The sequence below is a fragment of the Cyanistes caeruleus genome, chromosome 7 (assembly GCF_971803275.1).
Source record: "Cyanistes caeruleus chromosome 7, bCyaCae1.hap1.1, whole genome shotgun sequence".
NCBI classification, from domain to species: Eukaryota; Metazoa; Chordata; class Aves; order Passeriformes; family Paridae; genus Cyanistes; species Cyanistes caeruleus.
Window position 1 is genome coordinate 12,368,840 of NC_141707.1, and position 26,636 is coordinate 12,395,475.

The 26,636-nt window shown below is 37.7% G+C and overlaps 1 long non-coding RNA gene across 1 annotated transcript in view; it reads right to left on the minus strand.

The window, feature by feature from the left end:
* Positions 1-1,150: 1,150 nt before the first annotated feature.
* Positions 1,151-26,636, minus strand: part of LOC147652193 (uncharacterized) — a 33,625-nt gene continuing 8,139 nt past the window's right edge. The window contains exon 2 of the long non-coding RNA XR_015289397.1: positions 1,151-4,766. This is a non-coding gene — a long non-coding RNA (uncharacterized LOC147652193). The remainder of the gene's footprint in view (positions 4,767-26,636) is intronic.

The window sequence follows — 26,636 nt, forward strand, 5'->3', positions numbered from 1 at the left end:
GCCATTCGCTAGAGGATTTTAGAAAAATGGCCTTCCTAGTTTAAGGAAGAAAGGACCTAACACCAACTCCCGTATACTTGATAATGTGATTGTTACAGATTAGATTTTGCAGCATCTACAAAATGATTTAACTACCTGAATCCAATTATCTTTCTCAGTAGAATGAATTGGGGCAATAACATCACAGAAGGGGCCTCCAGCCCAACAGTCCCCACTCAAAGCACTTTACATAGGAAAAGGTTGATGCTGGTTGTGCTTGTGCAGCTGGAAGGAGCAGTCAGCACAACTGCAAATGTGTGAAATGCACAAATGCTGAATGAAAATAATCAGCTGGGGCAATCAGATGGTCAGACACCGATTTGCCTCTGTGATGAAAACAAAGCCCTCAGCACAAAACCAGATGGCAATTGGTGTTTGGAACAGGCAGGGACTGTGCAGCACATCCCGGTGAGCAGAATGTGCACCTGAGAGTTGCCTGCTCCTGGATGCATCAATGACCGACAGACCAAGGTGCAGGAACAGCAACAGCAGCTCGGTGGAAAGCAGCAGCCCCAGGGGAGCAGAATGGAGCTGGCCATGAATGCACAGGTGTGAACTCATGGGCACCACACCTGTGTGTCCGGGGAGAGACAGAGAACAGCGGGATGGCAGGCAGCTGGGTGAAGACCTCAGACACATACCACCATCTCAGGTGAGACTGTCATGGCAGGAAGTGCTTTGAGACTTATCAGCACAACCATTCAATTATTCTGAACCAAGTCCTAGAGCATGATGAGGCAATGGCAATGAATGTTTCCTCCTCTCTCTCCCCACGGCTCGCATGGGCTCTCTCATTAGCAGCTGCGTATTTTTATTTTCAAGTTGAAATGCTGGAAAAATAGATTTGTGTATGCACAGATGCATACACAGAAAATGCAGGATTAACATGCCATGGAGATCCAAAAATACAAGTCTTGAACTGAAGGGGAGTGGCTTCTCTCTCCCTGGGATTTTAGGTTAACGAGAGAAGCTTCAGTGCACTTTACTGTAAGCTGATACCTAACCCAGGAGATTTGAATGAATGATTCAAGGCAGGTCACATTTGGGGCACTGAACTCTGTGTAATCTGTTGAATAGAAAAATGAACACAAATATGTGGAAACACCATCAATAACTTGCAGAAATATTTATTTTGCCTTTAATAAAATAAGTACGTACCATAGGTTTAATTTGCTTTTCAATTGAGCCAAATTCATTTGTGCCAACGGCATGGAGAATTGCTTTCATTTAAGTCTTGTTGCTGAAAAAGCACATTCATTTTTTTTCCCAAAAGAAGTTTTTTCACCCCTAACAAGCCAGTAATTTTAGAAAAAACCTGTAGCTTGTCAGTTTGACATGGTTTAATTTGCAACAAACGGTAAACAGAGTATAGAAAATGGAAACTCTAATAGAGACAGGCAGAGAAAAACCCTATTTTTTTTTCACTAGAAAAATCTGTGTGGCAAAAAATGAATTACATATATTTGCATTTGTCCCTGTGACATAATGTTAATTACTTATATGTGAAGCATTCCATTAGAAGGTATGCACCTAAAATAAATAAATGTTAGTTTAGTTAATTGCAGCCTAAATTCTAGTCAGTGACTGAGTATTCAGTACCCATTCATAGATGCTTCCAATTTACATATTTCAGAAAGCGTATTATGCTCCCATTTGCTTAAATGTCAAACGACAGAATGATCCTGATAAATACCATTTAAAACCAAGAAATACTCAGGAACTCCCCAAGTGTAGCTCAATAGTTTTTTTGAATCAAAATGCTTAAGCCAGTATGTAGGAGGAAAGCTTCATCTAGTTTAAATTTCCACTGAGGAGATGGCCCTAAATTTTACTTAAACGTGCGAGTTCTGCTTCCTCACCACAGCATTCATTGTAACACCCAGTCCTTCCAATTCCTCTGCATCAAGTGATTTGCTAACCAAAGCCAGCCATTAGGGAAGTTGTGTACCCTTATTCCCTCAAGAAAGAAGATTGCTGGATGAGGAGCACTCCTATTTATCCTAAAGTCTTTTAATATTTCCATGTGTTTTTAACATTAGCTTTCTCTGCTTGAGCTTGCTTTGACAAACATATAATATGGGTGAGAATGATGCGAATACAATACCTGAGGCTACTGAAAAGCTTGGGAAAAAATTCGTACTACCAAAATTATTTCAGTAACAGAGCCACTGATCATGAGTATAAATAAACTGTAACAGATCCCCCAGGCAAATGTATGCAGAAGTGTACATATAAATATTTAGCTATTCATATCAAAAGTATTAAGAATAAAGATCCTGAGCTACAGTTGGTCATAAGATAAAATCATGACATGGATCCTTGGTCATTTCCAATACGCTTTAGAAAGAACATTGAGTGGCATCTTACAATGATAATGAGGCCCTCTAGAGGGTTTTAAATATGTGAGGTAGACAAATATAACAGAAAGATGTCCAAACAGGTAATGATGACACCTCTGCTGGGACTTCATTCAGAATCTTATCATGCTGCTGGGACATGCCACAAATGTGCATCCAAGCACTATGTCATGTATATTCATTGGTGATCAGGAAGATAGGTTTTGTTTTTCCTTTTGCTTTTGCTTCCTCTGCATTTACCTTCACCAAGAGAGTTTTGTGACATCAAGTTGCTAACATGCAATGGGCTAGATGTAAACTGTACTATCATTCATATTTTTCTTTCCCCCTAGTCTAAATTTCACCTGGAAATTTTCCACTGCTGAAAATAAACCATTTATGGTGAACAGAAATGTAGTTAATTTGGAGAACATAAGAGGGTCATTGTTAACCCAATTCTTCAAGTAAATTAACAAGTTTAAGCATGCTGAATCAGGTAGGGACTCAACACATGGTTTAGTTGGGTTTAAATAAGTGCTATGATAACTATTTTCTAATTGAGACCCTTAAGAATAAATAAAAACAAAGGTAATAGGCAAGAGAAGACTTCCAAGGGAAAGCAAGATGAGGACAGAAGGAACTTGTTAATAACATACTGAAAACTGAAGAGAAATGTTCCTTGAATGGAAACAGTGAGTATTAAGTGGAAAACAAAGAAGCAAAGATAAAAGCTAAAGAAAAGTACTTCAGTGAGGTACAAAAAGAATCAAGCTTAAAAACGGACAAAATGCAGAGCAGAATCGAAATCAAACCATACTTTTGTAATTACTGACAGTTTTTATTTAATCCAACCAATTATCTAAAATGTGATTCAAGCACACTTGACTCCAGTGAATTGCCTTCTATAACACTTTTATGTGTATCATTCTCAAAAGTCAAGTGTGCACTGATTGCACTTCAGACAATCAGTTACATTTCTACAACGGTGGAGAGAGGAAAAAAGCCCCACACATTTAAGCCATCCATTTAGCATGAAGTTACCTGGAGTTTGGGTGTGTTTCCCCTGTTCTCCTCTCGCCAGGTGTTGCCTTGCTCACAGCTGGATGCACCAGGCTGAAGCTCAGGGCAGCCACGTGTGGCACAGGTCAGCCTGGGCTGCTGAGCTGCTGAGCCCAAGGTCAGCTCGTCTGCTGATGGAAGTCAGTGTGAAGAGAGCTGGAAGCAAGATCTGGCCCCAGTTTTCCCTTAGGAGCTGCTTTTAAGCGACACTGCCCCACCAGTCTGTCTGTGATCCTGACCCAGGGTTGCCACCGCACCTGGCTCCTCGCTGGAGAGGCCACAGCTGCCACCTGCCAGGGTCACACTTGGTTCCTGGCCCCCTGTGCCTTGCAGAGCGGCCAACCTTGCTACACCCTGTCAGCAATGGGCAGTTCTGTGAGGTTAACAGCAGACCTACACACACACATCTTCCAGAGCCCAGGATCTGCATAAAAGCACTGTGTGTCATGCTGATGGCCTGCAAACTTTCCAGGGTGATGTCAGTCCATAGGTCCTGACTGCCATTAACTCTGGGCTCATCCTCTTCTGACCTTGCAAGCACAAACAATCACCCTGGTTACTTCAACAAGGGCAACAGCTAGAGTTACACTCATGAATTACCATCCCTTTTCGGCCAGGTCACAAACTGGAGGCTTTGTGAGGTGAACACTCATTCTGACAAACTGTTGTTTTGTTGCCAGTCTTAAAATGTCATCAGATCAAGGCATGAACTTATTGTCAGGGAGCTCCATCCAGCCTGGTTCTTTGAGTGCTTGGGCTAGGGCAGAGGCCACTTTTCCTTTGCTGAGAGGGGAACGGGGCACGTAACCATCAGACTTCTGAGCTGGGCCAGCACTTTCCAATGCACAGCCAGCATGTTGTAGGGTGGAAACAGCGTAGGAAAAAAGTGCTTGTTATATGATGTGGATAAAAATCTGATGAAATGCCAAAGTCCTTGAGAACAGAAGTCTGAGGATTAAACTGGGAGGCACTGGAGTGTCTGTTGTTATGTCAGCAAGATCTCCTCCACCAGTTTTAGTAAGGAGGACCTGGAAGAACTGCCTGTTTCCCTAAAGCCCATCTTTCAGTCATTGTTGGGAAGCTATTAATGCAAATAGGGTTGTGCTTTCATTCCAGCTGGTTTTGCCTCTGAAGGCACTGCAGGTGGCGATTCTTTGTGTCCTTTGATGAGAGAACAGACAGTGTCCTGTGGCTCCCACTCGTAGGAAGAGCACAAAACCAGTGATCAGCCTGCGCCTGTTTGCGCAAAACGTTTGAAGAGCGGCTGCCAGCAGACACATTTTGATCAGAGACAATGAGGGAGCACTTCCTAAGGCATTTTTCTTTGGGGATCTGTGAAGGAAATTGTCAAACATGGATGGATTTCCTACAAAGCCACTTCTGTTTTTTCTCGCTCCCCCATAACTGGTATTCCTACAGGGAAGCCCAGAGGTGGGAATGGAGCGTGCATATAATCAGTTCTGTAGATAATCAATAGACAGAAGGTATCAGGAAATTAAACTAATATTTCTAGCAAGGCAAATGACAACAGGAATTCAGCATTTGGGTTTGAAAGATTGATGTAAACTTCAACAAGATAACAGCCAAGATTTTTCATAGTGACTTTGCACCTTTCAAGTTTTGAGGGCCAGATTCCAGAGATATTAAGGCATTTGTTTAAAAAAAATAAAATAAAATATTGAAATCAAACTTCTACAGATTACCTCCACAAACACGTGATAGTTTATTAACCTGAAAATAACATCCCAGGGCTGCTGGGGTTTTTCCCATAAGTTTCACGTGGATGACCTATGGATGCCTGGATGCTTAGCCTTGTAAGGCAATGCCACATTTTTCTTTCAAGTGACTTTACTTTCTCTTCTAGTTCTAGGATAAAACATTCCATCATTTTTACTATTTTAGTTTAATTTAGGTCAGAAGCATCTTTCTGGCACCTAATTCTAATTTCAAAATGTCAATGATTTTTTCAGACAGATGGGATTTTTTTTCATACTGTGATCACCCTTTCTTGGGTGAAATTGTTAACAATATCATCTCTAACAATTAGGAGATTTATTTTTATGTCTCTCTGACAGGAAAATCGAACTTCAGGTACTAAGATGGATGTCAAGCTCAAGTGATTATGTTGAGGATTTAATTCACACAAATCTAACCACTTTCTCTAGGTCACTTCTTGAACACTGTGTGCAAAGTCTTGGTTTCAGCGTTACTCACATTTTCTGAATTCTAACAGTGTTGTTCCTGCACTTGAGATGCATATGGAATTATATCCTAGGACAAGCATTTTTCAGCCAAAAACCCCCATAAGCCTAAATATATGACCAGGAAGGAGGAATGAATTTTTCCCCCAAGAAGATCATTTCTTCAATAATAATTCTATTTTGGGGAAGTTAGAATTCTTTAATTCTAGTATTCACCAAATTACTTGTGCTGAAGAGAAAATGACAGCTTTGGAAAACTTACAATAAAAGTCTGCTTCTGTGTGAATCTTTCTCCCACTGAAATGAAAACAATCTAATGTGGGTCAAACTTTGTGTCACAAGGAGACTAAGAGAGTGTGTATTTCTGGCTTATTTGAATATCTTTCATGCTTAAATTCCATTAATTCACCCAAGTGTTGCTTGTCACAGACCAAGGTGACGAGAAGTGCTATACAGACTGCACCTTGAAATAGCAATATTTTGCTGGTACAACCTAGAACAGTCCCAGCACTCTGGAAAAAAAGTACACTCAAAAAAATAACTCATACTTGATCCTGCAGGCCTACAGCAATGGAAAAAAATCATCCCGAATCAGAGGATGTTCAAGAGTGCCTGCAGCACACTGGGAGGCACAAACCCAGTATATAACAATAGTGTCTAAAACCAAAATGCTTGAAGCTGTGGAAAGAGGACAGGGAGATTTGCCTTGCTACCAGATCCTGAAATGTGCTGTGGGTTCCAATAGCCCAATTTACAACCATCTTGGGAAGGATAAGAGCCACAGACCAATTAGCAGGGCTCAGACCTCCTAGAAAGGACATGAGGTCCTGTCTGAAAACCACATGCAAGTTCTTGCTGATTTTTATAAGTTTACTCTGGAAAAGTAGAGAAGAGTTTAGTGATGACAAGGAGGATTTTAATTCTAGCATACCCTTTCCTATTCCCTCTGCTCTAACAGAGGTTGGTTATTTTTTCTCCTGCAAACACAGTAAAGAGCCTTTTATTTCCCCTCTCTCCTGAGGGGTGAGATATTATCCCCCTCACAGCACTCAGCTGACTGATAATGCAGAAGCTGTATAAAAGCAATCAGGTGATACAACACATTGAAAACAGGAGTCAAAGAAACACAGATAGTATTTTTCAGTAGTACCAGTTTAGGATACATTTCACTTTCACATGAATTCCTCCCATTCAGAGCTGAAACTGAGAAAACAATCTGCCAGTAGAGAGGTCCCAGCTGTGTCAAGGTTCAGTAACAACCAGAAGTCGTGACTGGCCATGCCTCCACAGATGTGTCTGGGGTTTTCAGGATAGCAATGAGATCAGAAAATTATAAAAAGGGCCCACCAGAAACTGCTGCAGCCTGCAAATGCTTCAGGCTTTTGCTGGGGACAAAACATCTCCTGTCACCCATGGCTAGTGTGACTTTGCTGCAACACGTTTGGTTGCAAATTTTCTCATGGGTTGTCACCTGTGTGATGCAAGCATCTTTATTTATGCATTCATTTGTGTTAAAACAGCAATATCAGTGCAAAAAGTTCTACTGGTAATGCCAATAGAAATAACATTAAACTCCCCAAAAGAAAACATTAAACAAGAGCAGTATTACCAGGTAATGTTCAAGCCAATTCACAAACCTCTAATAGCGGAAAAGTGAAAGGTTTGTTGTGAAAAGTCTTTCTACCCTGTTGAAAATATCAATACCACATGCTGGGGTGGAACTCTCCAAGAAATAAATATTGATTTCCCTCTTCCCAGATGTACAAATGGCAGACAATGACTGTGCGAACTCTGAATCTTTTAATTGTTTTAAGGTTGACAGATTCTGTTAGTATTGAATTTTTATTATTTCATTGTTCTCCTGTTTTCTGCTGCCACCCCCCAGCCCTCTTTGAAACCTTTGGGAGGGGTACTTTGCTTTTTTTTTCCTTTTTTGTGTTAGAAAGACAAGCAAAGGAATAGTTGAAATTAATGTAGTATTCCCTGTACTGCAATTCACTGTCAGGCCTGATTAATCTAATTTTAGTATTACCATTAGGAACATTGTAGCAATTTCTTGGGAACACAAGGTCCTAGTGATGATATAACATTATTATTTAAAACAAACCACAACATACATTCCAGGAAATCATGCTGTAAAATAAATGTTTACTGCATAGCAGTGAACTGTGGACATTCCATTTCAGTTCAATTGCTACAAACAGAAATCCTGCTTTAGAATCTGTAATTTCACCAATTTTACAACAAACATGAATGGCAAAATTGAAAGACAGAGGAATACATAGGCACACGTGTTTCTAATGATCCAAATGCTAAGCAAAATTTGGAGCAAAATGAAAAGGATTACAGCAGAGTAATTTATTTTTTTTCTTTAATTTTATTTTATGGAATAACCACTATTCTTCAATACTAGGTATATGTCATGTAAAGCTTAAGAAGTAGTTATTCATTGTCCTGAAGGTCACCCAGACACAGTAAGTTCATTTCATTTTCTTGGCAAGAGATCCAGGCTTGTTATGTACTCCATGAAACATGACAGCGAGGGACTGTCCCTCCATTTCAAGCAAATACAGTTTTTCCCTCTGAGGAAGGGGGAGAGAAAGGAGGTGGCTGAATCTGGTCCTGCTGTACCTGTGCTCATCCAGGGACAGCAGCTGGAGGGAATGCACTGCAGAAGCGCCCACATGTGTGAGAAATGGGTCAGAGTGTGCCAGTGCCTGGATCCAGCCATGCCACGTTCACTAGGCTGGTGACAGCGCAGTGACAGCAAGTTGGACAAGTCCCAGGCTTGTCCCCAGGGCCTGTGCTGACACCCACAGGCTGGAATCCCCTTCTTCAGACAGAAAATAAAAGGGTGGCCCTGTACTTTACTGTGATACCAATAGCTTATATGATATATGATAAGAATAAAATATTTTTATATTTCATTTGAATGCCATGGTTACTTATTCTCCTTTCATGCAACATCTTTTCTAATCTTATTTCTTTTCTATGCTACTTTCATCCCAGTCAAATTATCTGTGATCCTTTTCATTTTTCATTTATCTGGACATGTCACCTTATATTCTGCATGGATTTGATTCTGTATGTCGTCAGTGGTTTTCCTTGTCACAAATTTTTAATTACTGTCTACCTATCTTATGGCACACAATAGAAATGAGATCCTTGGAAACTGGAATGCAACTCCCATTTGGGAATTACACATATGCAGGCTGACAGGGTGAGACAGGCACAATGCACAGGCTTTTAGCATCTTTTCTAGCACTTGTGTTTGTAATGGGATGAAGATGAAGCAGGCAGGTCCTTTCAGAACAGAAAATCTCCCGGAGCACCATGTTGAGATATGGGCAAACACAGCAATTAAATGGGGTGTCAAGCATGTGTGCTAAGGATAAACAAACAGGCAAAACTAATTAGTTAAAATTTGTCTGGGAATTGGTGAATAATAAGAGCTGTGAATTATGAGACAGCTGTTTTGTGTTGCCAAATTTTCTCCTGTCTTTTTGGCTATGAAAGTTTATGAAGACACTGAGCTATAGTTTATAATTTATCCATTATGATGTTTGAAATGGAAATACTAAAGGAATGTAAGAAACATTTTAACTGATGATAAAAGGCAGTGTTGTGTATATAAACATGGCTCTATAAACAGTTTTTTTATAATGTTCTAATTATTAATGTAGTATAAATATAGTAATAGAGTTGAGATATCAAGTGGCAGAAAATCTGTTCAATATTATTCCTGAAAAGATTATTTTTGTAACCTCTTCAGAGTCAATGAGCCTCTCATTGTTTATTACTTAAGCTGCTGGACCTGTCTTTTTCCATGCTGATGATTTTGCAACACACTGGTATCTTGCCTAAAACGCAAACAATTGAGTTTTCTAGCTGCTGAATACTTAAACTTCAGTATTAGTATTTTTCACTAAAGTAAATTAGGAACATTTTAAATTATCGAATCAATATACAGAGGGATTTCATATTCAAGTGAAATACAATTTTGTTGTACAACTTAAGAACACTTAAAATGTAAACCAGTAAAGTTCATTAATAAACTAATGGGGAAAAAAATGGGACTAAGACAAAGTTTTTATATAAAAAGCCATGCTCTTGTCTTAAATTCTGTGATATTCTACTATTTTTTAAATTAAATGTTAAGGGTATTCAGTGAAATATTATTCTAAGTCTGATTTTTAAATGGGAAAAAAATGTTTTCTGGGAACAGGACCAGTGTCTATGGCTTTACATTTTGGTAAAATTCCTCAAATTTGGCTGTCAAGTATCTTTTTTTTACTTCTTTTTCTCCCTTATTTTGAAAACCCTGGAACTTAAATGTCAAATAAGCTCCTTGCAAAATCATTAGAATTATGTGATCAATTTGAATTAATTGTTCTAATATGATGCACTAAATAGAAAGAAGTTATGTTAAGAAGTTGTGAAAACTTGCATGGATAATTGCAATAATTTTTTCTTGGCAAAGTCTGGGAGAGCTGCCAAGAAAAATCTCTCTCCCTGACAAAAGTTCCTAAGCACTACATTTACAAAAAGTGTAAATATGTAAATATTACTGCTAGGAATAAATCTTAAAAAGAACATATTTACACTGAAAGAAAAGGTTATTATTGAAACTGATTTTGGTCCCCCAGCACTGTGATCACCAAGGAATGCTAAGTTCACTGTAACATTTTATAAAGATATATGTGTGTTCACTCAGAATCAGACAGATTTTATAAGCATAGCGCAGGATGAGGAACGACCGACTACAAGTATTGCTGACTATCACTAAACTGGCCAAAATCCAATGTATGACGTTTCCACAAGAGGGAAAAGTACAAAGAAAAGTCTGCTAAAACCAAGAGCAATAAGCAACTCATCTGAGAAAAACAATAATTTATAGCCAAACAAGATTCTATAATGAGATTATCTCCTAAAAGCTTATCATCTATATGATCTTGGAATAAAAAGTGTGCTAGATGCAAAGAAGGGGTGAAACTGGATAGAGAGAAGTGTGATAGATAGAGGTTGCATCCAGATCTAAGCCTTCATCCCATGTTTAAATTCAGATTTTCAGTTCCTCACTGCTCAGTCATCATTTGCCTTGAGGAGGAGGATATCATACACATATTCTATAGGTTTGTAGAAATTGGTGGATGTGGAATACTTTGCACCAGCTAAGGATCTGCTCCTTTATCTTTCAAAAGCAGCAACTGCAGAAACCTAATTTACTGCTCTTGATCATAGCCAGAAACATCTGACTGATGAAGCTGGAGTTTCCCAGGAGTATTCATGCCTCAGAAGGGAACTGGGATTACAATTGAGATGTGGATAACATCTCCGGTATCACTTGGCAATTTCAGACAACTTACAGTGCATTACCACACTTTCCTGCAATTTGGTGCTTGGATGTCATAAATTACATTGACACACCATTAACATAGGTAAGTAGAGTAAATAATTGATCTCTCCAGAGAAACATTAGAACCCACTGTAATAACAGATCTGCAGCAATCACTATTAGATACATACAGATCTCAACAGTTTTTCTTTTTTCATACCTACAGCTAAGCCCAAATTACTTTCCTTTTAGTGTCTTTTGGGCTGCTATTCTTGCACTAATACCAGGATAGGCCTTTAATATGTAAAAATAGAGAAATGTCAAAATGGAGGAGAAATAGAGAAATAATAGAGAAAAATAGCTTTCCAAAATTAGATTGTTAAATATATCCATATTATTAGAGATATCCAGGAAATGACATGTGAGGAAAGGAGAAAAAAAAACCTAGGTTATTAGGCTCTGTTAATAGCAAATTTTCTTAGTGAAAGGGCATGAATGAACCATTAAAGTGGACAGGAGAACAGGTGAGGGGGAGAACAGGAAAGAGACAGAAGAGCAGGAAAAAATAAAAAAAAGTGAGAAAATGTGAGAAGATTAGTGGGAAAGCAAGAAGAAGAAAGCAGGAAGCAATTCACTTTGAACATGCAAATAAAAAGAGGAGCACGGGAATTCTAGGCACAGATGGATTCCCATTTTGGAAATTCTGACAGGATTCATAGACATATCAGAGGATGTTATTCTTCATCAGATGAATGATATTGATACGACAAGCAATATATACAAAGGTTAGAAGTAATTCTATTAAAAGAAAGAAAGAAAGAAAGACTGGTCACTGGAATCTCAGTTTGCCTTTATCTTTTCATTCCTTGTTAAAAATATGCTGGTGACATGCATGTTTAAAGAACAGAAAATCTTTTCAAAACTGGGTTATTAAACCTTCTCTTAGACTCAGCACAAGTGATGAAAGGTAGCCATGTGTTCAGATAGCTGAGGTATGAATCATTTTAGGGATACTAAGTTGTTCCAAATATTCATAAACCATCTGTTAAGTGAAAGAGCATTAGGTACACACCATGCTAATAATTCTTACATTTAAGAATTATACTCAGCATGACACATCATTGGGAACAGCAGAAAAGTACTTTTGGATACCCACAAAATCCTCACACAATTTTAAATATAGTAGGTGAGGGTATGTTTGAGTGGGCAGTGACAAGTAAGAGCATCTTTGCACAGAAAGGGAGCTGCTTTGAGAACATGCCTCTTTTATTTTCTCACAAATACCAAACATTAATTTTATCTTTACTGCTGGTCACAAGATTCTCAGAAATTAAAGTTGAAGATGAAAATCAGAATGCATAAAATTCTAATATTTTGACAGGCTCAGTGTGATTTAATTTCTGATTCATGTGTTATGGTTTTCTCTCATATACGATACTCCATTATAAATTCTAGTGGACAAATTCTGGATCAGAAATCCTCAGCCTTGATTTTGGCAATAATGCTGAGTGAATAATACCCTCATACCCACAACATACTTTCCCCCCTGCCTTGACCAGAAGCAGTAGTGTTATCTTTACCCTCAATTTCCTGAAATACTTTTCAGTTTATGAAGCAAAATAGTGACCTGATCCTAGTGAAAATCGGAAGCAGAAATTCTAATAAACGTAAGCATTGCAATCACCATTGGAATGTGTCAGTGTGTTTGAGTTATATGTCTTTGACTCTCCTAGACAGAACCTAAGCTGTGACTTGTTAAACTGACCATTCAGTTCACATTTACCCAACACTAACCATCCTCACCTCTTTATTTTCTTTCCTCTGTGTTGCAATACATTTTTTGTCTTATATTTCTGGGAAACTTGAAAAGCCTTTAGGGAAGCCAAAGGTGTATTTACAATAAAAAGAGCTCTTGATTTGCATCAGTCCAGTAGTTACTATATTGTATTTGTATGGTGAGGTGTAGAGTATAAAACCTTAGCAACCTAACATTTTTTCCTTTCTATGACAAAATAAATTGGTTCACTCTCAAAATTATTTCTTCTGAACTTAGGGAAACTCAGAATATCCAAAGATTAAGTGAACTTTTCACCTCAGACTTAGCTAAACAGACAGTTTTAATTCTTCTCTCCCATTCCCTTCTCTTCAAAAAAGTGCAAATAGAAGGCTCAGGAATAAATATTAGAAAAGGGAAACTTTCAGCCATAAATCACTATTTATATCTTGCTGAGGTCAGGGCTAAGGCACTCATTTCTGAAAAATGTTTGCAGTCCCTTGTGACCTCCTGAAGCCAGTGGATCTCAACTACTTCATGCCAGTGAAGATTTGTGACTTCACAAATTCTGTTCTCAGTTCTTTATTCTCCCACTTCATCCCCAAAGCCACTTCCCTGAGGAATCCCACAGCTGAATAGCCTTAGTTCTCAGACAGAGAGAGAATTACCCTCCCAGGAAGCACTCATTTATTAGGAATGAAGTCATTCTTAAGCATTATGTTATGATATGGGAATAATATGGCTGGGGAGAAAACAAGTCAGTGGTGAGGGAAGGCTGCATGAGCTTATAGCCACTGTTCTGTGCTTGAAGAGCTGCAGGGTGGAAATAACATCCCATCCTGCTCATGCTGGCTTATGTTTTTCAGTGGAAGACAAATTAGTGTTTCAGCCCTACCCTCTTGAGCTCAACTGCAAACCATAATTTCACAAGATTAAAATCTGTATAGGCAAGAACAAAGCACTGGCCTCATTCTGTGGATTTTGCGGAAATTAGGCAAAGCACAGTAAAAACAAAATGCAGTTTGACTTTCCTTCTAACACAGGAAGGACTTAGGTTTAATTTTGTTCAGGTGTGAAAGTTCAAGTTTTTCCTTACTTTCATCTCTTTTATAGCTGTCATACACAATAGCAAGGTGTTATTCTTATGAAATCACATAATTCACTAGAATGGTGCTTTAAATACTTCTTAAGTGTTATTATTTAATACCAGTTTCACTTTAATGCAACACTCATTATATTAAATTTAGAATTTATGCTTTTAATTTATTGATTTGTCACTTTTAGAGAGGAAAATGTTTGGAAATATAAGTATTTTGATAATTAAAATGCTGCAAACCACAGAAAAATAAGAAAAAAAACTGATAAGTGCTTTGCTGAGAAGAAGATGGAGAAAAAAATCATATACAAGAGGAAAAGCTGCATTTCTGTGAAATATACTCTTTTAACACAACATTTCCACTGACTTTGACAGGAATATTTATCTGAAAGGAGTATTACTGGATACTATCTGATACTCAGTGCTGAGAAACAACTTGCTTGGTTTGGGCTCATATCACTAAAGGTACATATCACAAACATGGTTAAAATGCACACGGACGTGCAGAGTGTTTGGGGCAGACTGGTGCCCCCCAGTTTGATGTTTCTCTGTTCTGTAGGTGGTGTAGCTGTCTCATCATGCCATTTTTTTTCCCTACTGCAGGATATGTGAACTGCCCTTCCTATTGGCACTGTCTCCCAGGGGGAATGGAGAATAATTCTTTAGAGCCATGCACTATGACTAAGTAGCTGGCTTATTGCTTGCAAGTGAAATTTGAATCTCTGGAGTCCAGAAATTTGTTTCCCTTTCTACCTGGAAGCACAAAGATGTTCTTAAAGCCTTCTCACACCTCTCCACTTTGACTCTAGGCCTGAAAATCTGGCAGCTAGAAGGCTTTTAGACTTCCTAAAGTTTGCTTTTCATTATATACTTGCTGGAGAAATATGTTCTACAGAGGCATTAGATATCCCATCTTGTCCTATACAAATTGGTGTTAATATTTTCTAATCCTAGACCTCCAGCTGGAAGGAACTCTTACAATATCACAGCACATATTGTTAAATACCTTCTCATTTTGCTTATAGAATGTAGGTTTAATGAAAATTTGAAATGTGATCTTTTAATGTGATCACTTAGTTCATTAAAACACGGTTTCACCTACACAAATCTCTTACTCGTGAAGTTCACTGCAATGAATCAGAGCCCAGCACACATGAGTAACTCCAAAGTGAGACTGAGCTTTCCTGTATCTCTCTGGTGCAGTCCCCCATTGGTTTCTCACACTGAGGGCTTTTCAGAGATTGCTGTTCTGAAATAATAATGAGAAAACCCATTAAAAAAGATTCATTTTTATTTTTAAAGAATGGAACATAAAGTGATTCATTGCACTGTGGCACATGAAGTCTGCTTTGAAGTCCCTGTTCATCCAATCTTGCAAACAACTAACAAAAATCACTGTATTTGGTTGAAGTTTGACTTACTAAGATTTTCCTATTGCCTAAAAAAGGACAGAAAATAAAAGGATGGGAAAAGAGACATAAAAAGATAAAAAGAGAAAAACTTAGATGAAATGGAACTGGACCCTTCTAGGGCCTTCTAGGAATAGACCATGGTTTATACAATAGTTGAGCATTTGAAAACAAGTAGTTCTACAGTTCTGCAAGGATTACCATAATGGATTTTCCTTTTTAATTATTTTTGTTATTTTTCAGTAGTGTCTCTTGAAGTTCTTGTTGTCCCATTAATTCATCCACTTGTTAAATGGAGGACAAGCATCCTAAGAACGTAATGGGGGCAGGACAATTTGTTTATTTTTCATATGCACATATCACCCTGACACTGAAAATATTAATTCTTTTTTTTCATCTAATCTTTGCTGTCAGGGTCAGTCACCTGCTTTAGCCACATCTCATCCCAGTGGTGCTGGGAAAAACCTTACAGCAAATAATTGCTCAATTCCTGTTCCTGATCTTCCATTCTTCCAGGACTGTCCCAGGGCTAACAGCCTGGAAGGGACCCATGGGATATCCCAGACACACTACTGAAAGTTGAACAGTCATCTGCATGCTTGGATGACAAAGCCCAGAAGAAAATAAGCTGCAATCCAGCCTATTATCCAGAAAGATCCCAGGTTTAATGCCTGTTGCTTGACTAATTCAGTTGTAGTACATCACCTCAACTCCCATCAAGATTCCATGACTTGATTGAAAGCTATCTAGATATTTTCTAATTTTGCAAAAGAGTGTTTTCTTATGCTAACAGAAAACTCATAGATTTTTAGAAACCATTTTCTTACCAATAAAAGTTATTTCTTCCCTTTCAAAATAAAATTTTTTACTAAAAATATTTTTTTTAAAAAATAGTGAGAGTGCTCCTTCATTTCTGGTAAAAGCTAGACAATTTTTAACAGAAAATTATTGATATTTGAAAGAAAAAATATATATGCACAAATGTACAAAATGCATAGATGTACAGAAGGATGGTATGTAATAAGATTACTTTCCCCCTCACATTTGCAAGCTAAATCTAACTCCATTTAGCACTTAGAACACATGTTTTCCTCCCTGACTGTACAACTCCTGGCAAAGGCCTGAAGTGCCCAGGGGTAGATTAACATGCAGTGAAGACAGCCTGTGCAGGATAAATGCAGCCCATCATATGGCTGTCCAATTTATCACCCAGACAGCACCAAGTATGGAGGGTTTATAAATTATATTAACCTAATTTAAATCCCTCTATAAAAAATAATTGAACAAGAGAGCCGCTGTTTAGAAATACGTGATCTAGCCATGAAAACCATTCTGATATTTTATAGAAGCTGGGTTGTGCCCCCAACATTGAGATAAGGCACCACTCTGGGTGATTAAATATGACAGAATCCTTCCTGGAGAAGTATCAGTTTGTATAAGCTCTTCAAGAAAGTTTTGAGTATATTTACCTGGACACTGTCAGGTTGTGCTGCACCATCATTATAAAATTGACAAGAGAAGTGCTAGAGGTAAACAGCAGATGATGGAAAAGGGCAGGGAAAACCAGCAGCCAACAAGACATGAGGAAAAAAGGGAAGGGATTTTGATGGAGAATCCTTTTTACACTAAGTCACTTTAATGGACACAGCCAGGGAAAAAAATAAATCCTTTTTTATCATATGATTGCTAAACCTATTCCCCTAAGTCACAGTGCACTGAAAGAAACACTTTAAAATCTGATAATCAGAGGTAGAAAGAATGCAATAACAGAAGAAGGTATGTCCCAAAAAAATTACTTTTACAAAGAGAGCCAGGATCCTGATCTACCCTGCAAAAATAAGTTTCTGATTAAACTGAGCTCGGAGCCTCTGGGAAAAATAAAGGAAAAACTAAATTTTTCAAAATAGCTTAAATAACAATAAATTTTAAAAACCATTTATCCTGAAATAAATGACTAATTTATTCCCAGAATTCTTCATCATTTCTGAATAATATACGTGATGAAGTGTGAGAATGATGCTTGATTAAATGAGGTCCCTGGAGTGCATTAGAGGAGATTTAGGCTGGAAAACAGCATCTGCTGTCTCTTTCTTTCCTTCTCTCAATGCTGTGTTGTTTCCACGTATTACAGCATATTACCCTCTTTCATTTTTACCAGAGTAGGACAATATTTATTCAGATTTTTTGTGGTGGCCATACAATGGGTCTTTCAGTGTGAGGGTCTGAAAAATATTGCTGAATACTTACTTTATTTTTCCTGGCAGGAATAGTAATTACCTTCTCTTAGTCACTCACAGGTCATACAAATCTAAGTCATTATCTGATATAATAAAGCTGGTAAATTAAATTCAACGGGCTTTTTCCAAGACTATTTTTTTTGGTCATATTTCTGTTCTTACCAATGCATTCAACGCTGAGGATCATGGCTTTGGCACAGCACTAATGAGAGCTAAAGAGATATGTCAATGATCAGCAGCTGGATACAGCACCACTGCTATCCTTTGCCATTGCCACCAGTCTGATGATGATGAAAGGCCTGTGCATTGTCCAGTACAGCTGTGCTGGACACATCCAGCCCCACCCAGCTCTGGAAGCTGAGGACAAGCAGAGTTAGCTTGTTTGCAAGGCTGCCTGAAGGGCCAGGTTATTGGAGCTCAGATGTAAACACTCACGGTGAATTCTGAAACCTTTGTACAGACCCCAGATGTCCTTTAACAAGAACACCCAATCTGGAGCTAGCCTTCAGCAGCATCCCAGCCCACATCTGAGCGGGATTTTCATCCCACTTTCTCTTGCTGTATTCACACCATCTGCCTAGCAGCCACAGCGATATGGGAACACTCAGTACCTGCCATTCCAGTAAAATTGGGGAAAAATTCTGTTGTAACAGTGTACTTATTCAGCATCAGAAATAAATGCCAAAACTGGTATGTAGGTGGCCAGATGCTTGTCCACAAATATCTTCAGACTAATAATGGCTCCAGTGGGTGGATTTGGTTTGTTGGGTTGTTATTTTTTTTCTACTTGAAAGCTATGCTGTTCAAACACTTTCCAGTATGCTCTGCTTCTTCATTAGCACACATTCCTTCCCTACCATGTGCCACATTTGATTAGAAAGACAACCATTTTTACAAGAAGATATTATGTCAATATTAACTAGCGACAGAGATAATATCAAAGATAAAACTGCCATCGAGTTATTAAGAGACGGTAATTTGCTTGAACGTTTTCATGAAATTATAAAATTGGGTATCATATCTATATCTGATTATGAACAGCAACATATCTCTGAGTTAATAATTACAATCTTGTTTTTACTTGTTGACAGTCTATGACTAATTGCTGTCTGAAGAGAATTTAAACAGATCAATTCAAAAATCAGCCATCTAAAGAAAGGTAACATGCTTAACATGTATTCAGTTGGGACTGCAAAGTTCCTGTATTTTATTTGGATATCTCTATTATATGGTAGCTCCTTAAGAGAATAAAAACTGAAGTGCATTAAGAAGGGGTAATTTAATATACTAGTTCTTTGGAGTTTGTAATGCTGTTAATTTACCTGCATCTAGAGCAAAGCAGAGAGTTCTGATACCCAAACTGAGATCTTTCACTATCTAACCATGAACAACAAACTGCTGATAATTGTTCTCTGCCCAGTGTCAGTCTGATCTGTGGAGGGACTCCATCCTCATCCATCAGTTCAGGCAGCTTGGGGTGCAGCTGTAGGGAGAGCTGCAGCTGAGCTCTGGGTGGGAGCTGAGACAAGAGGCCATGAACTGATGACCCACTGCACAAGAAAAGTCACAAGGATCTTTGCCTATTGTAGGTGCTCATGATAGATGCCTGTCATAGACCTAGTGGCTCCTGGATGCTCAGATAGGGAAGTTTCCTTAACAGTTTCCTAAAACTCTGCATGACCTCTGCTCTGGTCCCATCTCTTTTGGAGCCAGAATGCATTGGGCATCCTCTTAGAGTGTATGTTCCCATTCTGTTTGAGCTGAAAGGAACCTGGGTTCTTTCAATGGTCTGTAGCCATTAGTAAGTTCGTAAGTAAGGGAGTAGTAAGCATGGGTAATGCAGAGGTTTGCTCCAAAAGCAGGACCATCATCTCTTAAGTCAGAAATTAAATGCCCTCATGGTGTTGCACTAGGCTTAGAAGCAGCAATACTAAAGCCTGGCTGGTTAGTTGGGTAAACAGCAACCACAGAAAAACCATCATTCAGCTTTCAGAAGTAATATCTCCATTTAAAGAATAGGGATCTTTATCACATCAGAAGACTTACTTTTAATTTGGACTGTCATTTAAAATTGAGTCTTCTGAGTTATTTTTCAAACAGGCATGACCACTGTTTCTGAAAGTCCCAAATATCACATGAAAGATAAAGTAAAGCTATGTAATTTTTTACCTTCCTATCAACTTCTTTATCTCCATTAAAATTCTTTTAAATATAATACTTAAGCAGTAGCTAATAGCTGAGATACAGTAAGCAAGCATACCACCCACTTTAGAGAAATGTGGTTCTGCCTGAAAAGCATTACAAGAAGAACTATTCCCTGTTTGATAATGTACATTACAGGGTGAGAGAACTGTTCTTTTATATTTATCCAATGTTTATAGCTCAAAAGCTAAGGAAAATCCTAATTTTCAGTTACAGTTGCACTGCTGTTTGTGGTTGCAAAGACTCATACATAAGTGATCAAATACAGAATCAATAAACACAATTATATGTAAACAGTAAAAGCAGCACAGTGAAATATAGTTATTTTCCCATTATTCTTCATTTTTATTAAAAATTCTGGAATCTAAGAACTTGAGAAGATGCCCAACAGGATCCTGGTCTGCACTCTGGAGAGTACTGCCAGTAGGTCAGGGGAAGTGAGCCTTTCCTGCCTCAGTAGTGCTGAGACACACCGGGGCTACTGTGCCCAGTTATCAGCTCCCAGCTACGAGAGAGATAAGGACATGCTAGACCAAGCCCAGCAAAGGGCTGCAAAGATGCTGAAGTGATCGCAACATCTGTCAAATGAGCAAAGGCTGAGAAAGGTGGGACTGATCAGCCTTGAGAAGAAAATGTTTGGGGTAATCTCAATGTACATAAATAAGAGCACAACAGGAAATAGGAGCACAAAATGAAGAATTTCAAATCCAATTTTAAAAACAAAAATATTTCTTGACTGTGTGATCAAACAATAGCACAGCTTGCCCAGAAATGGTGGGGTCCCCATCCTTGGAGATATTCAAAACCCATCTGGGTACAGTTCTGGGCAACACCTGCTCAGAGTAGGGGGACTAGACCACGTCCAAAGAATCCTACCAATGTCAGCATCCCATAAATCCAAGAAAGTTAGTACTAGAGACTGACCCTGAAATTCCTGCTTGTAAGATTTCAGCAATTGGGCAAGGCCCTTATATCTTAATAATTTCAATCATAGTATCAGATTCATTTCTCTGGTATCAATGAAGTTTAGTAGCAGATTTATTTTAAACATTTTGCCAGGAAACATTAAATGTATTTAAATAAATGTCTAATCTCTTCAAATTAACAATAAGGACTTAAGAGAGATTGGAAAGGATTTAGTAAATTAGTGTACAAAATGACAGGTTAATTGCTCTGCAGATCATTAAGCAACACATTTATTTAGAAACCAATAATTTAACCAATGAATTCAGCCTGTTAACAAGGGAAGAAAATATTTTTGAGGCATTTGTTCATATTTTGATGAATAAATTTATTTAGTGAATTTTTCCACCAGCAGTTTGTTTTCAGCTCTCATTTAATATTTATTACTCACAACTCAAGCAAGTGATGGGTCCCTGTAATTGCTTTTTAACTATCTGTTTCTTCAGATGACTGCAGCTGACTCAGCTGTTTTCTCTTGTGGGGAGCTGGGGTTTTTTTGGGTTTTGTTTGTTTCTCCCCAACCTCTCTGTAGGTAGGTCAAAGAGCTATGAACATAAAGTACATATCAATATGCATCTGAAGAACTATCTTAAAAATAATTCTGGAAGACAGTGCAAGTAATTTTCCTCTAATGAAAAAGGATTCTTAGAAACACTGAAGTGAAAAGGGCTGCAAACCTGGGAAACCCCCAGGGCTTCAGCCTGAGGGGGACTTCATAATGTAACATTCAACTCCCAATATTATTCACATTTTAAAAATATATTTATCTGATTTCATGCATATTTAATGCACGTGAAAATAATGGAGATAAATGCATGCCATTATTAGCAGACACTATTTCAGTTCATTTATTCCCTTTCTCACCACTTCTACCAAAAGCACAAGAAAACAGAAATGAGCATTCAATCTTTAGAAGAGAAAAAGGGTTGAGATGTGTGGGCAAAATTCATTCTTAGGCAGGCAGATCTTTCAGAAGGGCTCTAATTAACCTGGGAGAGAAACACCACCCACACCAAGTACCCTGCAGGGTTATAAGAAAGGGGGGGTTCTTCTAGCTCCTGTGTGATACAAGGGCTTCTGTTGGAGGCCAAGGAAGACAAGAAAAAAAATCATGACTATGCTGGGAACACATTCATTTCAGGTGTCAAAGCATGCAACCAAAGACCTCTTATCCTCTCTTCCCAAGACACCGTGATAAATCTTAGTAGATGTCTTAGAACACGAAGAGGCCAAGCATACAGTAGCTTTTAAAGAAAAGAATAGGAAAAATTCCACGTGCTCTAATGTCATTGGCAAAGCTCAAGATACTATGTATTCCACTGAGAAGTGTTGGGTGTTTTTAGACATTTAAGCTCTTAAAACTTGTGGAAATCCATTTGCTCCCCACGTATACATAATTCCCACAACTTCAATAAATATTGATCTTTGTTTGGGTATCTATTGAGATTAATGGAGTCAAGAACTAAGTATTGACCAAAACAAAGAGGAGGTCAATACTTGCATTGAAGGAAAATATACATTCATCTGTGCTGAAAACATGAAGCCCAGAGGCCAAATTCGCCTATAATTTATTTATCCTTTGTGACTCCTGGAGATTCCACTGGTGAAACTGAGCATTAACTCAAGAACTCATATAGTTTATATAATTAGTTAACTGCCCACCCTAGTGTAACATATGATTGTGTGTTTAGAGCTATCTTGAAAATTCTACATATGAGACAGACTAATTCAGGAATAAAGACATTCTCTCCTGCTATGTAGAGTCTCTTTTACAGTGGAGCATGTTGTTGAAGAGATTATCTGTGATTAAGTCTCCAACAGATAAGTTGTGTAAAATGGCCTGGATAACCTATAGATATCCCTTCCAAACTCTATTATTCTACAAGTCCATAAAGGATGCCATGAAAAAAATCCCATATTGTTAGACACTTATAAGCAGTGTCCAACGGCTAAAGACTCACTCAGTGGCACCTCAAAGAGTTAATTTCAATTAGAACAAAATGGAATGATTTATTCTTTTTTCCCCCCCCTTTTGCATAATCATAACTTCAAATTCTTCCTGTATTGAAAACCTTTTCTAGTTAGGAACAGAAGTCTCATTTGGTGTACAACAAACACTGTACTTACTGATATTTGAGTCCCAGAATAGTCTGAGTTGGAAGGGACCCAGAAAGATCATTGAGTCCAACTCAAGCCGTTATTTTCCTGGCAATTTAATCTGACCTAAATATGTAGTCTACAATGACAAAGATATTACAAGTGAGCAATAGGTGACATTTTTATCACATCTGATATGAAACATTTTATCATAATCTGTTCTGGGTACTATATAAATTAAATATGCATTTGTTTAGCATATTGCACTGGCAAAACCTCATATGGTGTGTTTAAAAAGCAACCTTTAACACACCAGTATGCCTAAAATACATTTTCTAGGGAGATAATCTTGGCTGAAAAGAAGTAGACACTGCATAGTAGGGAAAAACAGGCTGGAATTTTTCTGAATTTTTTTTAAATTTAATTCATTAGAAATGAAAGTGTTCGTACACTATTAGACTGTTGAAGCAGTGGAAAAAACATGCAGCTTTTAATGAAACTGCTAATGAAATAGGAAAAAAGTAATTTATACAGAACAGAAAAGATTAAACCCCTGGCTTTTGATACATGATTTGATTGTGGTTATAGTATGTCTCATGCAAAGGATTCAACTTCAGGTAACAGGTTTTGTCTTCATTTTCATCTTTGTGCAACAAAGAAACATGTCAGCTTCTTTGTTTTAATATTTACATTTTGGTCATGGGTGGTGGTCATACCATCTTGGGCAACGCCTACTACAGCACTGTTTCTCAGAGGAAAAAGAAAAAGTGGTCTAAAAAAATCTACATATGTCTACAGAAATCTCATCTTCTAAGTTTTTTCCCCCCCTCTTTGTTTCACTAAAAAATCCCTTACATATTTCATCTGGATTATGGTTAGCGTTCTGTCTCTGTCATTTTTGTGGGAGGAAGAGGAAAAGGACTGCAGAGACTGACATTTTAATTTCTATCTGTCAAGAATGAAACCTTTGAATGAGCACACACTCTAACAGGACTGGGAGAACCCAACTGAGATCTTCACACCAGAGTAAAGTGAGGAAAGAGGAATAGGAAGAAGTCTTTAGTCATCTACACTGAGAAAACTATTTTAGTCAGTTTAGCTGAACATTTTATTTTTGCCTAAAATTAATGCATTCAAAAGCATATGAGAACAAAATTAATTACTGTGCTACTTAATGCTCATCATACCAGAATCAAAGCAGGTTCTCAATATCAGGCATTTTCTTTTTCTTTGTAGATCTCTAATAACTCTCCTCAAAGATACTTTAAAAAACAAAATGTGTTTATTCACAAGGTCAAGCTATAAGTTGAGGTGAGACATCTCGCTGTTTTTACCTGGAGTGAGAAGGTATATTTAGACTGTAATTCAAGTATCCAGAACTTCTGTCTCTCTTATGACTGTAGAAAAAGAATGAGGATATTAACATCCATATGCCAGTAGCATCTTTTATCAACACCTGTCTCTCTTTGGGGATTGGTTGAACTCTTAATAAAATGTATTTCTTACTTGAATATTTATTTATTTTAAAGTAAAAGAAGAATAAAAATAAAATCATGGCTTCTTTATTTTATAAAAACTGAAGAGAATGGAAAAATCATCACTGGCCTTTTTAGAAACTGATTGGATAAAACATGGAGAAAAAAGGTGGTGACAAGCATTTGCTGGATGTGCTAAGAAAATAGGGAACTTTGACGCTGGAATTAATCATGAAAGTGCATTATAACACAGTAATCAGACTTCTTAAAAGCCTAACTATTCAAAGTACTTAGTCCATTAAAAAATGCTTAAAAACTCTAGATTTTCAGATTTACTGGGTAGTAGTCCAAATTATACCTGTCATTGTGATTAAGTATGATGATTTAAAAACCAAAAAAACCACAATTTCCCTGTCTCATGAAAGCAAAACTTGTGAGCCAATAACTAGCTCCAAACAGTCTGGCTCTAAGTTTGACATAGTTCCATAATATCTCATGAACAAGTGGAACAAGTAAAAAACCCTGTGCATGGAGAAAGTAGACTAAGATATGTTTCATACATTTCATGCATAAGCAAACATGAAATAATTTAAAAATAATTAGGATTACCAGTGTCAGCAGTGAGTTGATGAAAAATGTCTTACGGCAGGGATATTCAGGAAAGTCCCATTTTGATACATCTGTTGCTTATATCTCACTTCAACAAATGCTTTATAGAAAACTTGGCAAAGGGAAGAAATCCTTAAACATAGTAATAGTTGATCTAGCATGTTTTGATTACCCACAATCTGTAACAAGTACTAGGAACAATAAAACTTAATTGTAAATGCTGTGAAAACAACCCTTTCCTAACCTTAAGTCTGAAGATTTCTGGAAGTACTATTTTAATGAGAAGTTGCTGCAATTTTGTTTCTTTAAGGATAAAAAAGAAGTGCTCAAGTCAGTTATTTCTGGAGAAGTTAGGAACGACATAAGGCAGCAATATAATCATAAATACAATTGTTGTATATTTTTCATAAAATTATGTTGTTTATTCTACATTAATAAACCAAGTGCAGTCTATCTGTGTTCTATTTCAACACTGGGAAATAGGAGAGGTTTTATATTAGTTTATGGGAAAAGTTTAGTGATTTAGTTGTACTCAGTTAAGCTGGACATTTAGTGATTTGGTGAAGTTGCTTATTGATGAAGACATGAACAGACAGAAAATCAGTCATTCCTCCAAAATGAAAGGTTTCCAAATCTTTTGCAAAATTGTATTTCTGATTACCAGAGGAGAGAAAGGTGTTATGGCCATGGCCCCAGATCTTTAATCATAAAGTCAATTTTAACTGAATGGGTGTGGATGTGAACAGTCCAGGACTTTTGCTGCAACCAGCAAGAGTGCCAAAAGGAGACTCCCTCCATCAAGGGCCACCAGGCTTCAGTACTTTCTTTCTCTACACAGAGAAATTGGCAGAGCTCCAGTGACCTCTGTTTGTAGAGAAATATAATTTCAACACAGTGGATGGAAAAGTGCCTTTCTAAAACTCTTCTTTGAAGCAGCCTTAAAGAAAAGAGCTATATTTCTTTAAAGAATATTAATAAATCCCACTATATTTCAAAGCTAAACAGAGCATTTATGATTCTGCATCCCTTTAGACAAGATACAGAAAATCCTACATCTCACAAAAGTGGACAACACATACACTGCACTAATGGGCTTAATATCTTCAAATCAAGATTATCTAATCATCACTCATGTTTCATTTAGTCCTGGATATTTACTCCAGTAACATTAATCAAGATGGTACTAACTTCCCTAGGATATGACAAAGTGCTTAGTCAGCTAATCAGTTGTATCATTTGTAGGGCGAGCGCTACAAGGTGTCCAAAAAACCCAGAATTTTGTTATTATTAGCAAGTGGCCCCACAGTTTGGCAGAAGATCTAAGTGGTGGGTTAGGTTTACAAATAAAGCTTCATAAAGCAATTAATATTCCTCAAGTAGGTCTCTGCCAGCCCCTGCATCTCAAATCACAGCTGTGTCTCAGGGTAGGAAATCAAGCCTGAAGTGACAGAAGTATGTGGACTGAAGGAAACTTAGTAGTAGTTTACCTTCTCTACAGTCTTTGAGAGAGATATGTTGAGTAACAGAGAGCAGAAACATAATTTAGCTGTTCTGAGCAGCCTTGCACAGCTGTGTATGTTCTCTAGGTCAGGGCAGATTTTCCCAAATATCTCACTTTAGTGCATCTCTCCATTTCACTTCCAGCAGCAGGGTGATAATTATCAAACAGATATAGTCATGTTCTCTGGATTCACACTATATCTTTACACTCAGTACAGATTTATCATGTATATCATCCTAGAATACATATCAAAAACGACCAAGGTAAAGTCACATTGAGAAAATGATCACTCCATCTCAGAGA